Here is a 12,295-nt window from a genome sequence, read left to right as displayed (position 1 = left end):
GTCTTTGTGCAGATAGTTGAGACTCAAAGTCATCATAGTCTGGATCCAATATAAATATGATTTTAATTGGACTTACAAGCTGGTGAGTTGAGGAAGGCAGACATTGACAGTCAGATCTCCCACAGTGACTAGCTGATTATACCTAACCAAGTTGCCTATCTTAGTGCCACTCAAAGTGCCAATCTGCAAAGAAATAAGAAGATTGCACCCAAATGTAAACCAACACATTGCTTTCTTCACTGAGAAGTCTTGCCAAAAAAAAAAAAAAAATAAGCTGAAACTAAACAGCATGCTTAGTGATATAGTTGAATTACACTCAGGCACAAATCCCTTAACTCCTATCTTTTGCTAACTGGTAACAAACAGTTTGCAGACCTATAGTTCATCCACAAACCACACAGGCTAATTTATGGGTTATAAAGTTCAGAGAACAGGATAGACTACATATGATAATTTACAAGGAAAGAAATCCCTTGATTTTGCTCTGAAACTCACTCTAATGATTCACAGCAAATGACTTCTTTGCATTTAAATGTGCTGGCTACCAAATTATGAATTTTTTTGAATCATATTGAATCAGTGTATTTGTAGATTTCATTGCCCACATTTTTTAAAGTCTATGTCAAATTTAACTATTTAACTAATTTGAAATTTGTTCGCAAATGAGAAAGTGGTAACTGCTTAGCCAGGCAGATGGTTGTAAGCAAGAAATTTTCTGTTCCATGTGGCTTCCGATTAGATTTTTCATCTATACCCAATATAGCACAGTTCTCTTTTGGGAGGTTAAAAAACATTACTAAATATCTATGTAGGGTTTCTTTAGGAATTGCATTCTATTCAGTAATAGAAACCTGAAGAGGAAAAACAAATTTAAAAAAAATAACAGTGGCTAAACAAATGAAGCATTTTGTTTTTCTCACATAAAAGGTTTCTGGAGATAGATGGTTCCAGGTTAGCACAGTGGCTCTATGTGACCATCAGTTCCCAGGCCTTTTGTTTTTCTACTTGGCCTTCCTTGGCTGTTGCTCTGTGATCTCAAGTTGGCTGCCTTACTGCCAGCATCAACTGATCTTCCAGGCCACAAGAAAGGAAAGGGCAAAGGGCAAAAAACATACATGGTAGTTAAATCTGACGTCATTTAGAGCATGTTATTAAATGGTCCACTGAGGAACTTCCACTTTCATATCTCCTTGGCCAGAATGTTGAGACACGGCCACTCCCCATTACAAGGAAACTGGAAAATAAAAAAGCTTGTTATTTACTCCTTGCATTAGTTTGCTAGGGCTGCCATTACAAAGTACCGCAGACTGGGTGGCTTAAACAACAGACATTTTTTTTCTCACAATTCTGGAGGCTAGGAGTCTGAGATCAAAGTGCAGGTGGGGTTGGTTTTTTTCTCAAGCCTCTCTCCTTGGCTTGTAGATGACCATTTTCTCTCCATGTCTTCATATATATGACCTTTCCGCCGTGTGTATCTGCATCTTAATCACCTTTTCTTTTCTTTTCTTTTTTTTTTTTTTTGGAGACAGAGTCTCCCTCTGCCACCCAAGCTGGAGTGCAATGGCACCATCTCAGCTCACTAAAACCTCTGCCTCCTGGGTTCAAGCAGTTCTCCTGCCTCAGCCTCTTGATAGCTGGGATTCAGGTGCATACCACCACGGCCGGCTAATTTTTTGTATTTTTAGTACAGACAGGGTTTCACCATGTTGGCCAGGCTGGTCTTGAACTCCTGACCTTGTGGCCCACCCACCTCAGCCTCCCAAAGTGCTGAGATTACAGGCGTGAGCCACCTCATCCAGCCCTAATCACCTTTTCTTAAAAGGACACTAGTGATATTGGATGAGAGCCCACATTAGTGACCTCATTTACCCATAATTACCTCTTTAAAGACTATGTATTAGTCTGTTTTTCATGCTGTTGATAAGATATACCCAAGACTGAAAAATTTAGAAAAGAAGGAGATTTAATGGACTCATAGCTCCATGTGGCTGAGGAGGCCTCACAATTATGGAGGAAGGTGAAAGGCACATCACACTTGGCAGCAGACAAGAGAAGAGAGGTTGTTCAGGGACACTCTTCTTTATATCAAATGTCAGGAGACATTCACTACCACGAGAACAGCACAGAAAAGACCTGCCCCATGATTCGGTTTTCTCCCACTGGATCCCTTCTACAACACATAGGAACTGTGGGAGTTACAATTGAAGATGAGATTTGGGTGGGGAAACAGCCAAACCAAATCACCCTGTCTCCAAATAGAGTCACTGTCTGAGGTACTGGGGGTGAGAACTTCAACATAAGAATAATACAGGGACACAGCTCAGCCCATAGTACCCTTCCAAGCATAATCAGGGCTCTGCTGGTGAGAAAGAAGGAGGACATTGATACAGGATGACACTGCAATGTCTGCCAAACTTACTATATTGCTTGATTTTCTTTAAAGAGACAGCTTGAAAATAAAACCCAATCCAGTTTAGATGTTTATAACATGGTGCATGATAAGAATTACCTAGCTCTAACAAAAGGCCTGCTTATTTACTTAAGGTGTTTTTCATATACACATAAGAAAAGACTTCCCTGCCACTGACATGAGCTACATTGCGGAAGTTGTCCACTATGTTAGATAACAATGATCACAAATAGAGGAGAATTTGCTTCCTTGAGGACCACTATTCCTAATATTGCCATTTATAATTTATTTCTAATTTTGCCATTTATAAATTCCATTTATAATTAAGGAGGGTCAACTCTGTTCCCCTAACTTTTAGTGTCAGAAGATTTTTATTTCTCTTGATCATTATGTGAATTAAGGAAAAATCCTTGATTTTGTTGGTAATATTTTTTATTTTATTTTTGTTAGATTATCTGTAATATTAGTGAAATGAACATGATTACTATCAAGGATTTTGGATTAATTCTCTGATTGATTCTCTGATTCCCTGGAGAGGCAAAGAAAACCATCTTGGAATTCTAGTCTCAGCTCTCTGGAGTCCTTATGAACTTCAGTTGTGCTATCTATAAAATGAAATACTTTCCCCTATATTCTTAAAGTTCCATACTTCTAAGGGATTCCATCGAGCCCTAAGATTTGTGCAGATATGTGCATGAATTTTATCTAAACTGGATATTTTTCCTACAAATTATAGAAGTTTTATTGAATGTTCTTTTATTTTTTTTATTGTTTTCAAAGAACTAAGCTTTCAGAGGGATGAAAATTCATCTATGTGGATAGGTTTCTAAATAACCAAGCTTGGAGAAAATAATAAAACCAGAATGGCTGAGAAACATATAGTTCTCCTGGAAATTATACATTGAAGAGTTAATACATCACCTAGTCATGCCTCTGAGATGAAGAAAGAGGATACCGCTTTGAGTAGTCCAATCCTTGGATTTTAATGAGGGAGGAATTTATTCATGCAAACAGGCACACAGTAAATGTGTGCCACTTGTATTTGTGAACACATCTGGCTCCAAAATAGAGGAATCTAATAGACCCACCTGCAATGTCCCTATCTACGCAAAAAAGGCAAGCCACACCCATCACATTTAACAACAAATTCTTTTTGCATCTGGTTTAACTGAGCTTGAAAAGGGATGCCTGTTATCAGCATATTGTGTATTCTCATTCCAGAATATTTCTCTTTCATTAAATTCTCTGGGGATTCTGTGGGTGTGGCTGAGAATGTGGATGTCAGAATTGATTAACCCATCACTGTATACTTTACAAAAAAAAAAAAAGATGAAGAGCAGCAGAATAAGAAGTAAATGCAGAATATCTGCATTTACTTATATGTAAATGAAATAAAGGGGCTTGAAGGAATGCATAACAAATGGTTAATAGGACTGGAATGCCTTTGTAAGGTGCACATGAGCAGATAAATGTAGGGATTGCTATTTCAGTGAGGTTTCTGGGAATCTAGTAGACTGGAACATGTCAGAGTATCTCCTTGAACAGCTGCTGCACTTTGCATCACTTTCCACCAAGAAAGAGGCACAGTGCTTAATGGACCTCTTGGGATTTAGAGACAACATATACCACATTTAAGTGTGCAGTTCCCGTCCATTTACTAAGTGATCCTTAAGGCAGCCTACTTTGAATGGAGACAAGAGGAAAAGAAGCTCTCCAGCTGAACTCAGCTTACAAGTGTCCCTAATGACTTAGCATGTCCAATAAAGTTTGAAATGTCTGTGGCTGATATGAAAAACCACATTCAAAGAATCACTGCTCTGGCTCCTAGAATTTTACCGGAAAGGCTTGCCTTCCTTAAAACAAAAAATTATTTTTCTTCTGAGCCACAGCTTTGGGCTTGCTACTGTGCCCTAGTAGGGACTTAATACCTACCTGAATTAATCACTGCTGTAACAAATTACCACACACTTAGTGGCTGTAGCAGACTAAATAATGGCCACCCAAAGATACTAAGCCCTAATCCTGGAAGCTGTAAATGTTACCCTATAAGGAAAAAAGTCTGTACAGATGTGATTAAGTTCAAGATCTTGAGATGGGAAGATTATCTTGGATTATCTTGGTGGGTCCTAAATTCAATCACAAATGTCCTCATAAGAGAGAGGCAGATGGAGATTTGACAGAAGAGCAGAAGTGCACACAGGGAAGATAATGTAAGAGGAGGGTATGAGACTTCTGCAGATTGAAGGATTCTGATTTAAAAAAAAAAAAAAGAGGTTAGAGATTGGAGTGATGTGACCACAATCTTAAGAAATGGTAGCAGCCCCCCAAGGCTGGAAGCAGTGAGGAATGGGTTCACCCTTGAGAGTCCCAGGAGGGAGGGCAGTGCTGCCTACACATTGATTTTTGCCCAGTGACACTGATTTCAGTCTTCCAGGCTCCAGAACTATAAGGGGTAAATGTCTGTTATCTTAAGCCACAACACTTGTGGCAAGTTATTATAGTATCCACTGGAAACTAATACAGTGGCTTAAAACTATGCAAGGTTACTCCCTTACTATCCCAGAAATCAGAAGTCTGAAATAAGTTTCACTGAGCTAAAGTCAGGTGACAACAGGAGGACTGGTTCCTTCTGGAAGCTCTGAGGAGAAAATCATTTCAGCTTATAATGGCTGTGGGCCTTAACTTCTAGTCCCTTTCCCTTTCCTCAAAATGCATCCATCTAATCACTGCTGCCATCATCACATCACTTCTTCCTCTGACTTCACCTCTTCCTGTAACCTTCTTATAAGGAACGCTGTAGTTGCATTGGATCCATCCAGATAACATAGGGTAATTGGTACATCTTTCCTTAAATTTGTCATATATGCAATGTCCTTTTTGCCATATAAAGTGACATCCACAGATCCTAGAAATTCAGTCAGGCATGGATATACTTGGCGGCCATTACTCAGCCTACCATGCTATTTAACCATTGGATTTCTTTGTTTTTTTGTTTTTGTTTCTTGTTTTGTTTTGACACAAAGTCTCATTCACTCTATCACCCAGGTTAGAGTGCAGTGGCATGATCTTAGCTGACTGCAACCTCCACCTCTTGTGTTCAAGCAATTCTCATGCCCCAGCCTCCTGAGTAGCTGGGTTTATAGGTGTGTGCCACCACACTGAGCTAATTTTTTTGTTTTTAACAGAAATAAGATTTTGCCCTGTTGGCCAGGCTGGTCTTGAACTCGTGACCTCAAGTGATCTACCAAATCGGCCTCGGCTTCCCAAATTGCTGGGGTAAGGCGTGAGTCACAGTGCCTGGTCAAACCATGGAATTTCAAATGACTGTGCAACCTGTTTTTCCCATAATTGATCTGAGTTGTTATCTGATCCAGAAAATCCTAGCATTGTGTGCAGCTGCATTCTACCCTCAAGGAAAAAGAAGTGAAGGCTCAAGCTGGTTCTGAAGATACCAGCATTTTTCATAAACATGTAGCTTACACTCTGAGGGTTCCTACTCCTGATACACTGCCATATCCTCCTCATCTTACAAGTTATCACCTGACAATTGCCTGGGAAGTTTAAAAGAATTAATGGGGAGAGACGATCCAAGATGGCTGATCGTTAACATCTCGGGATTGCAGCTCCCAGTGAAAGTGCAGAGAAAGACAGGATGCCACACTTTCAGATAAATTTTGGTCACTCACAGAGCAGAAGATTGCCAGTGGAGGAGCCGCACGGGTCACCAGCGTGACTCTTGTGGCTGGCGCAGCAGTTTTGCTGGCACCTCGGTGTGGTAGCTCTTGGTGCAGAGTAAACGGGACTGGTTCCCCTTCTGACCGAGGTTTGGAGCTCCAGGAAGGCAGAGTCTCCTATTACGGACTCAAGAAGGAAGCCAGCCAGACTGGAGATTACCAGGCAGAAAAAGCACCATCAGTCTTAACGCCGCTGTTTTGGCTGGCGCAGTGGGTTGCTCATATTTCGGCCCTGGGAATTAACAACTTGGACGTCCACTCAGAGACCTAATTTGAAAGTTGGTAATTACAAAGATGACAGGTGGATAAGTGTACAAGGATGGGAAGAAACCGGCATAAAAAGGCTGAGAATACTCAAAATCAGAATGCCTGTCCCTCTAAAGAGGATCACAGTTCCTCATCAACAAGGGAACAAAGCTTGATGGAGAATGAGCACATCCCATTAACAGAATCAGGCTTCGGAAGATGTATAATAAGAAACTTCTGTGAGTTAAAAGAACATGTTGTAGCCCAATGTAAAGAAACTAAGAACTTTGAAAAAAGGTTTGACAAAATCCTAATGAGAATAGACAACTTAGAGAGGAATATAAGTGAATTAATGGAACTGAAGAATACAATACGGGAACTCCGAGAAGTATGCACAGGTTTAAATACTCGAATTGTTCAAGCAGAAGAAAGGATATCAGAGGTCGAACTTAATGAAATAAAACGAGAAGACAAAATTAGAGGAAAAGGGATAAAAAGGAATGAGCAAAGTCTCCAAGAAATGTGGGACTATGTGAAAAGACCAAATTTACATTTGATAGGTGTACCTGAATGCGATGGAGAGAATGAATCCAAGCTGGAAAATATTCTTCAGGATATTATTCAGGAAATTTTCCTAAACTAGCAAAGCAGGTCAATATTCAACCCCAGGTAATACAGAGAACACCACAAAGATATTCCTTAAGAAGAGAAACCCCAAGGCACATAATCGTTAGATTCACCAGGGTTGAAATGAAGGAGAAAATACTAAGGGCAGCCAGAGAGAAAGGTCAGGTTACCCACAAAGGGAAGCCTATCAGACTTACAGCAGATCTCTCAGCAGAAACTCTACAAGCCCGAAGAGAGTGGGGACCAGTATTCAACATCCTTAAAGAAAAGAACTTTCGGCCCAGAATTTCATATCCAGCCAAACTAAGCTTCACAACTGAAGGAAAAATAAAATCTTTCATGAACAAGCAAGTACTCAGAGATTTTATTACCACCAGGCCTGCTTTACAAGAGCTTCTGAAAGAAGCATTACACATAGAAAGAAACAACCAGTATTAGCCTTTCTAAAAATATACCAAAAAGTAAAGAGCATCAACATAAAGAAGAATTTACATCAATGAATGGATAAAACAGCCAGTTAACATCAAATGGCAGTAATCCTAAATTTAAATCGACTAAATCCCCAATCGAAAGATACAGCCAAAACCCAACGGTATGCTGCATCCAGACCAATTTCACATGCAAGGATACACAAAGACTCAAAACAAAGGGATGGAGAAAGATTTACCAACCAAATGGAGAGCAAAAATAAATAAATAAATAAAAAGCAGGAGATGCAATTCTCGTATCTGATAAAATAGATTTTAAAGCAACAAAGATATAGTGGTAAAAGGATCAATGCAACAATAAGAGCTAACGATCTTAACACCCAGATACATAGAGACTTAAACTCAATGAGACAGAAAATTAATAAGGATATCAAGGACTCGAACTCAGACCCGGAACAAGTAAACTTAATAAATATTTATAGAGCTCTCCACTTTAAATACACAAAATATACATTCTTGTCAATACCACATCATACCTACTCATAGGTTTAAATGAAATATTGATTGGGCATTACAATACCCATTTTTTTAAGAATAAAGCAACATTTCCATTCTCTCTCCCTCTTTTTCTTCCTCTTTCTTCCTCTCCTCCACTCCTTTTTTTTTTTCTTTCCTTCTCTCAAAGTAAAGAAAAAAGAAAAAAAGAAATCAACTTGTAGACCTCTAGATCCAGGTCGGCAATGTCTCTCTCATTGCCCGATTTCCTTCCTTCCCTTCTCTCCCTCCCCCCTCCCTCCCTTCTCTCCCTCCCCCTTCCCTCCCTTCTCTCCCTCCCCCCTCCCTCTCTCCCTTCCTCCCCTCCTTCCTCCCTCCCTCCCTCCTTTCCTCCCTTCCTGCCTTCCTTCCTTTCTCCCTAAAAAAAAAAAAAAATTAATGGAAGGTTTTCAGATTATTCTGCATAGTATGTTAACACCTTCTGTAAGTGAACTACCTCACACTACAGTGCAACTTACATGGGCTATGAAGGACAATAAGGCAGCTAAATTCTCTCAGTGAACAGAACTTTTAGCAGTACATGTGCTAATCCTCTTTACCTGGAAACAGAAATGCCCAAAAGTATAGATAAGCATTCATTCATGGGCAAGGACTACCAATTCTGTTAGATGGTCAGGGTCTTAGAAGAAACAAAAGTAGAAAATTCATAATGAGGGCACTTGGGGAAGAGCTATGTGATGGTGGAGCAGATTGCATTTTTCAAAGATTGTCATACCAGCATATTTCATTCCACATTTCCTCGTACAGTGTGACATTGACAATCTTCCCTTGAGAAGTGAGGTCTATGTTCCTCTTTGATTCTGGGCAGGTATGTGGCTGGGCAGGTATATGACATGCCTGAGGTTATGTCATGTTGAGGCAGAATAGGGTCCAAAGGCAGGGAACATAAGGCCAACTCATGCTGAGGCTACTCCCTTTTCAATCCTTCCTTTGGCTGGGTGGCCGTTGCTGCAGGGCAGTTGGAAAATGAAAATACCTCTGATTGGTCCCCTCCCACATCAATCAGCTGGTCATAGGCCTACTCTTCAACCAGTTGGAATGGTCATGGGTCACTAGAGTGAACCAATGAGAAACCTCTAGAGGGTATATAAATTTTTAGACGGTATATAAAATTCTGTAACCAGTGCCAAGCTGCTTGCTGGAGGCTGTTCCCACCCTGTGGAGGGTACTTCACAGGGTTTAAAATAAATCTCTGCTTTGGCTGCCTTGTTTGTGCATTTTGTCCAATTCTTTGTTCAAAACTGCGAGAACCTGGACAACTACCCTCTAGATGTAATAATGTGACTTTTAACACTAGGTCATGAAAAGTCATACAGCTTTGTTCTGGTCCTCTTGGGATGCTCACTTTGGAATCTGGTAACCATGCTGCAAGGAAGCCCAGCAGCCACATAGAGAAGCCGCAAGTTGATGTTCTTGCCACAGCCCCACCTGAAGACCAAGCCTATGTCAGCATCAACCTCCAGATATGTGAGTGAGCTTTAAGTGACACTAAGTGACACTAAGCAGAGCAGAGATATGCTGTCTCTGTGAGACCTGCCTAAACAGCAGATTCATGAGCAAAAGAAATGTTATCTTAAGCCATTAAGTTTGGGATGATTTGTTATAGAGCAATACATAACAGACAGATAACCTCTCAGAATTGGCTCAAAGTACAAAATTAGTTGTGTCTGTTGTGAATGCTAACCAAAAGTCAACCACTGCAGATGGAGCTCTCCAAAACCTGGTAAACAAGTTCAACTCTTCTGGGGATGTCAGTCAGACTCTTTCCCCAGCCACCCCAGTACTTTACCCAATGGTCAGGTGAACAGATTGCCATGGGAGAAGGGATGAACTTTCCCTCACCAAGGCTGATCTGGCTACTTCTGCTACTGAGTGCTCAACTGGTCAACAGCAGAAACCAGCAATGGGTCCACAACATAGTACCATAAACTAGTACCTGGCAGGCATCTGATGGTATAGAAAACTCTCCCTTGAGCAAGGCAGTGATTCTCCCAATGGAGTAGAGATGCATTCTGCATTTATCTTTCCTATCTGTCATATTTCTGCCAGTACCACCATCTGCAGACTTACTAAATGTCTTCCTCATTCAACTACTGACAAAGGAACAAAATGTAGAGAAAAATCAACCATATTATAAATATGGTAATAATTATATCATTACGTATACCATCACCCAGAGTTACTGGTCTTCTCAAGCAGTAAAAATGGCTTACTGAAGACTCAGTTATGGGTTCACCAAGGAAATAATACGATGTTAGGTTCAAATGCTTTCCTACAAGATGTGTTACAGGCTCTGATAAAAAAACAATAAGGGTTTGAAATGGAGTAATAAGGGCCAGATTTATCCTCCCATCTCTGATAACCGAAAAAAGGACACGACATATTTAAACAAACAGTTTTGAAGACACTAGACATCAAGCAATGAAGGACAGTGGGAAACAAGTGAGGTTAACCCTATGATTGCCCCCTCTTAGAGGCTTGAGAGTTTCCACGCTGCAGTAACAGGGAAGGAAGCCCCAGGTGGAGCCAGATGGATTTCCTGAATTAAGGAAACAGAACTAAGAGTCCTTCTTAGGGAGACTAAGGTGCCAGAAATCAAATTAAAGTATACCAGAGAGGAGAGAGTTGCACATAGAAAGGACCCCAGACATCTGCAGAGGCTCCCAACTACATACTCAGCTAAGTAATGATCATCCCATGTGTGTGAGGAAAATACCTCAGGCCAAAGAAAGAGCCAGTGAAAAGATTAGAGGGAACAGTGCCTGGCACCCACACAGGGATTGACATAGTGCCCACCAACCAGACTAGAAAACCTCATAGGCTATGGGGCATTGGGCAGAATACTTGGAATGTTCTTGCCTCAGGAGTGGAAAACAATGAATCCTAGACTAAACTTAGCTTAGCAGATCCTAAAAATGAGACCCAAATAATCAAGAATCAAGACCAAAGTTTCTTGTGTTCAAAAAACTTACTTGTGTTGGACAATAAAGCTCAAGAATATTAACAGAAATACTAAAATATACAAGATCTAATAGAGTATGCCTTCCTGTACTGCAGAGGCTAGAAAGCTACAAACGACATTTCCCAGGTCCCTCACAGCTAGGGTCCTTGAAGCAAATTGTTATTTGTTTTTTTTGGGGGGGGGTGGTATTTTGCCAACCAGATATGTTTTCATGTGACTTGGAAGGTAGAAGTAAAGCAGAGGCATTTTTCCTGATGATTTGGTTGATACTAAAGTTACATATACTTACTTTATTCTGTAACCACCTTCCTGTATCCAGATAGAAACTTTGCAGGTATTATCACAGTGGCAATAGTGGAAGAGGCTTCCTGATTCATTTGGCAGAGTTCACTGAAGTCAGAAATTCCAGCAGAGCTTTCCAGTTTTTCATCTTCCTAATAGTGGCAGATGTAGCAGCTCCTCTTGCAGGACAGTATAGTGGTATATTCTGCAAATGTAGCCTAAATAACATTCCTCTAATCCTTTTAACTCCTTATATTAAACCTCTTTTAGATTAAAACAGCTGAAATTATTTGTTTCTTGAAAACAAATCCTATTATAGAATTTGTATTATTTAGCTGCTTCTATCTAATGAATTACTCCCCAGCCCCAAAAAACATAGTGGCTTAAAACAGTAAACATTTATTATCTTATGATTTCTGTGGGCCAGGAATTTGAAATCAGATTAACTTGATGATTCTGGTTCAGAATATCTTGTGTGGTTGGGCTACAGTCATCTGAAGGCTTGAGTGGGGCTGGAGGCTCTACTTCCAAGATGGCTCACCAATAGGAATGTCATCAGAATGACTCAGTTCTCTACTTGCATTTGGCAGGAGGCCTCGGTTCCTCACTACATGTATTTCTCCACAGAGTGACATGCATGACCTAACGACATGGCAGCTGTTTTCCCCCACCCACACTTCCCTTACCACCACTTCCAGAACAAGCAATCCAAGGAATGAAATGAAGAACAAGCAATCCAAGGAATGAAATGAAATGCTGCAGTACCCTTGATGACTTTGTCTTCTAAGTTGCATGCCCTTAGTTCTACTTTATTCTGTTCATTACAAGCAAATCACTAAGTCCAGCCCACAGTCAAGGAGTGGGAATCTGGTTTCCATTCCTTGAGGAAAGGAGTGCCAAAGAACTTGTGGACATATTTTAAACCACCACATGTTTCTATACAAATGTGAAAGTATATTATTTTGCATATTTTCTATGCAGTCTCCATACATCTAAATACCTCTCCATAATTAGTAATAATTCCAACAAGCCCAAATCAGATCATCTCTTC

General features: G+C 40.3%; 1 long non-coding RNA gene across 2 annotated transcripts in view; it reads right to left on the bottom strand.

Annotated features, from left to right (window-relative positions):
* LOC108590542 (uncharacterized) overlaps positions 1-8,932 on the bottom strand; it is a 56,932-nt gene extending 48,000 nt beyond the window's left edge. For both annotated transcript variants that reach the window (XR_013532336.1, XR_008479738.2), the window contains exon 1: positions 8,716-8,932. This is a non-coding gene — a long non-coding RNA (uncharacterized LOC108590542). The remainder of the gene's footprint in view (positions 1-8,715) is intronic.
* Between the last annotated feature and the right edge of the window lie 3,363 nt (positions 8,933-12,295).

This window comes from Callithrix jacchus, chromosome 2, assembly GCF_049354715.1.
Source record: "Callithrix jacchus isolate 240 chromosome 2, calJac240_pri, whole genome shotgun sequence".
Lineage (NCBI taxonomy): Eukaryota > Metazoa > Chordata > Mammalia > Primates > Cebidae > Callithrix > Callithrix jacchus.
Note: the sequence above shows the minus strand (reverse complement) of the source record. Positions and strands in the feature narration are given on the sequence as shown.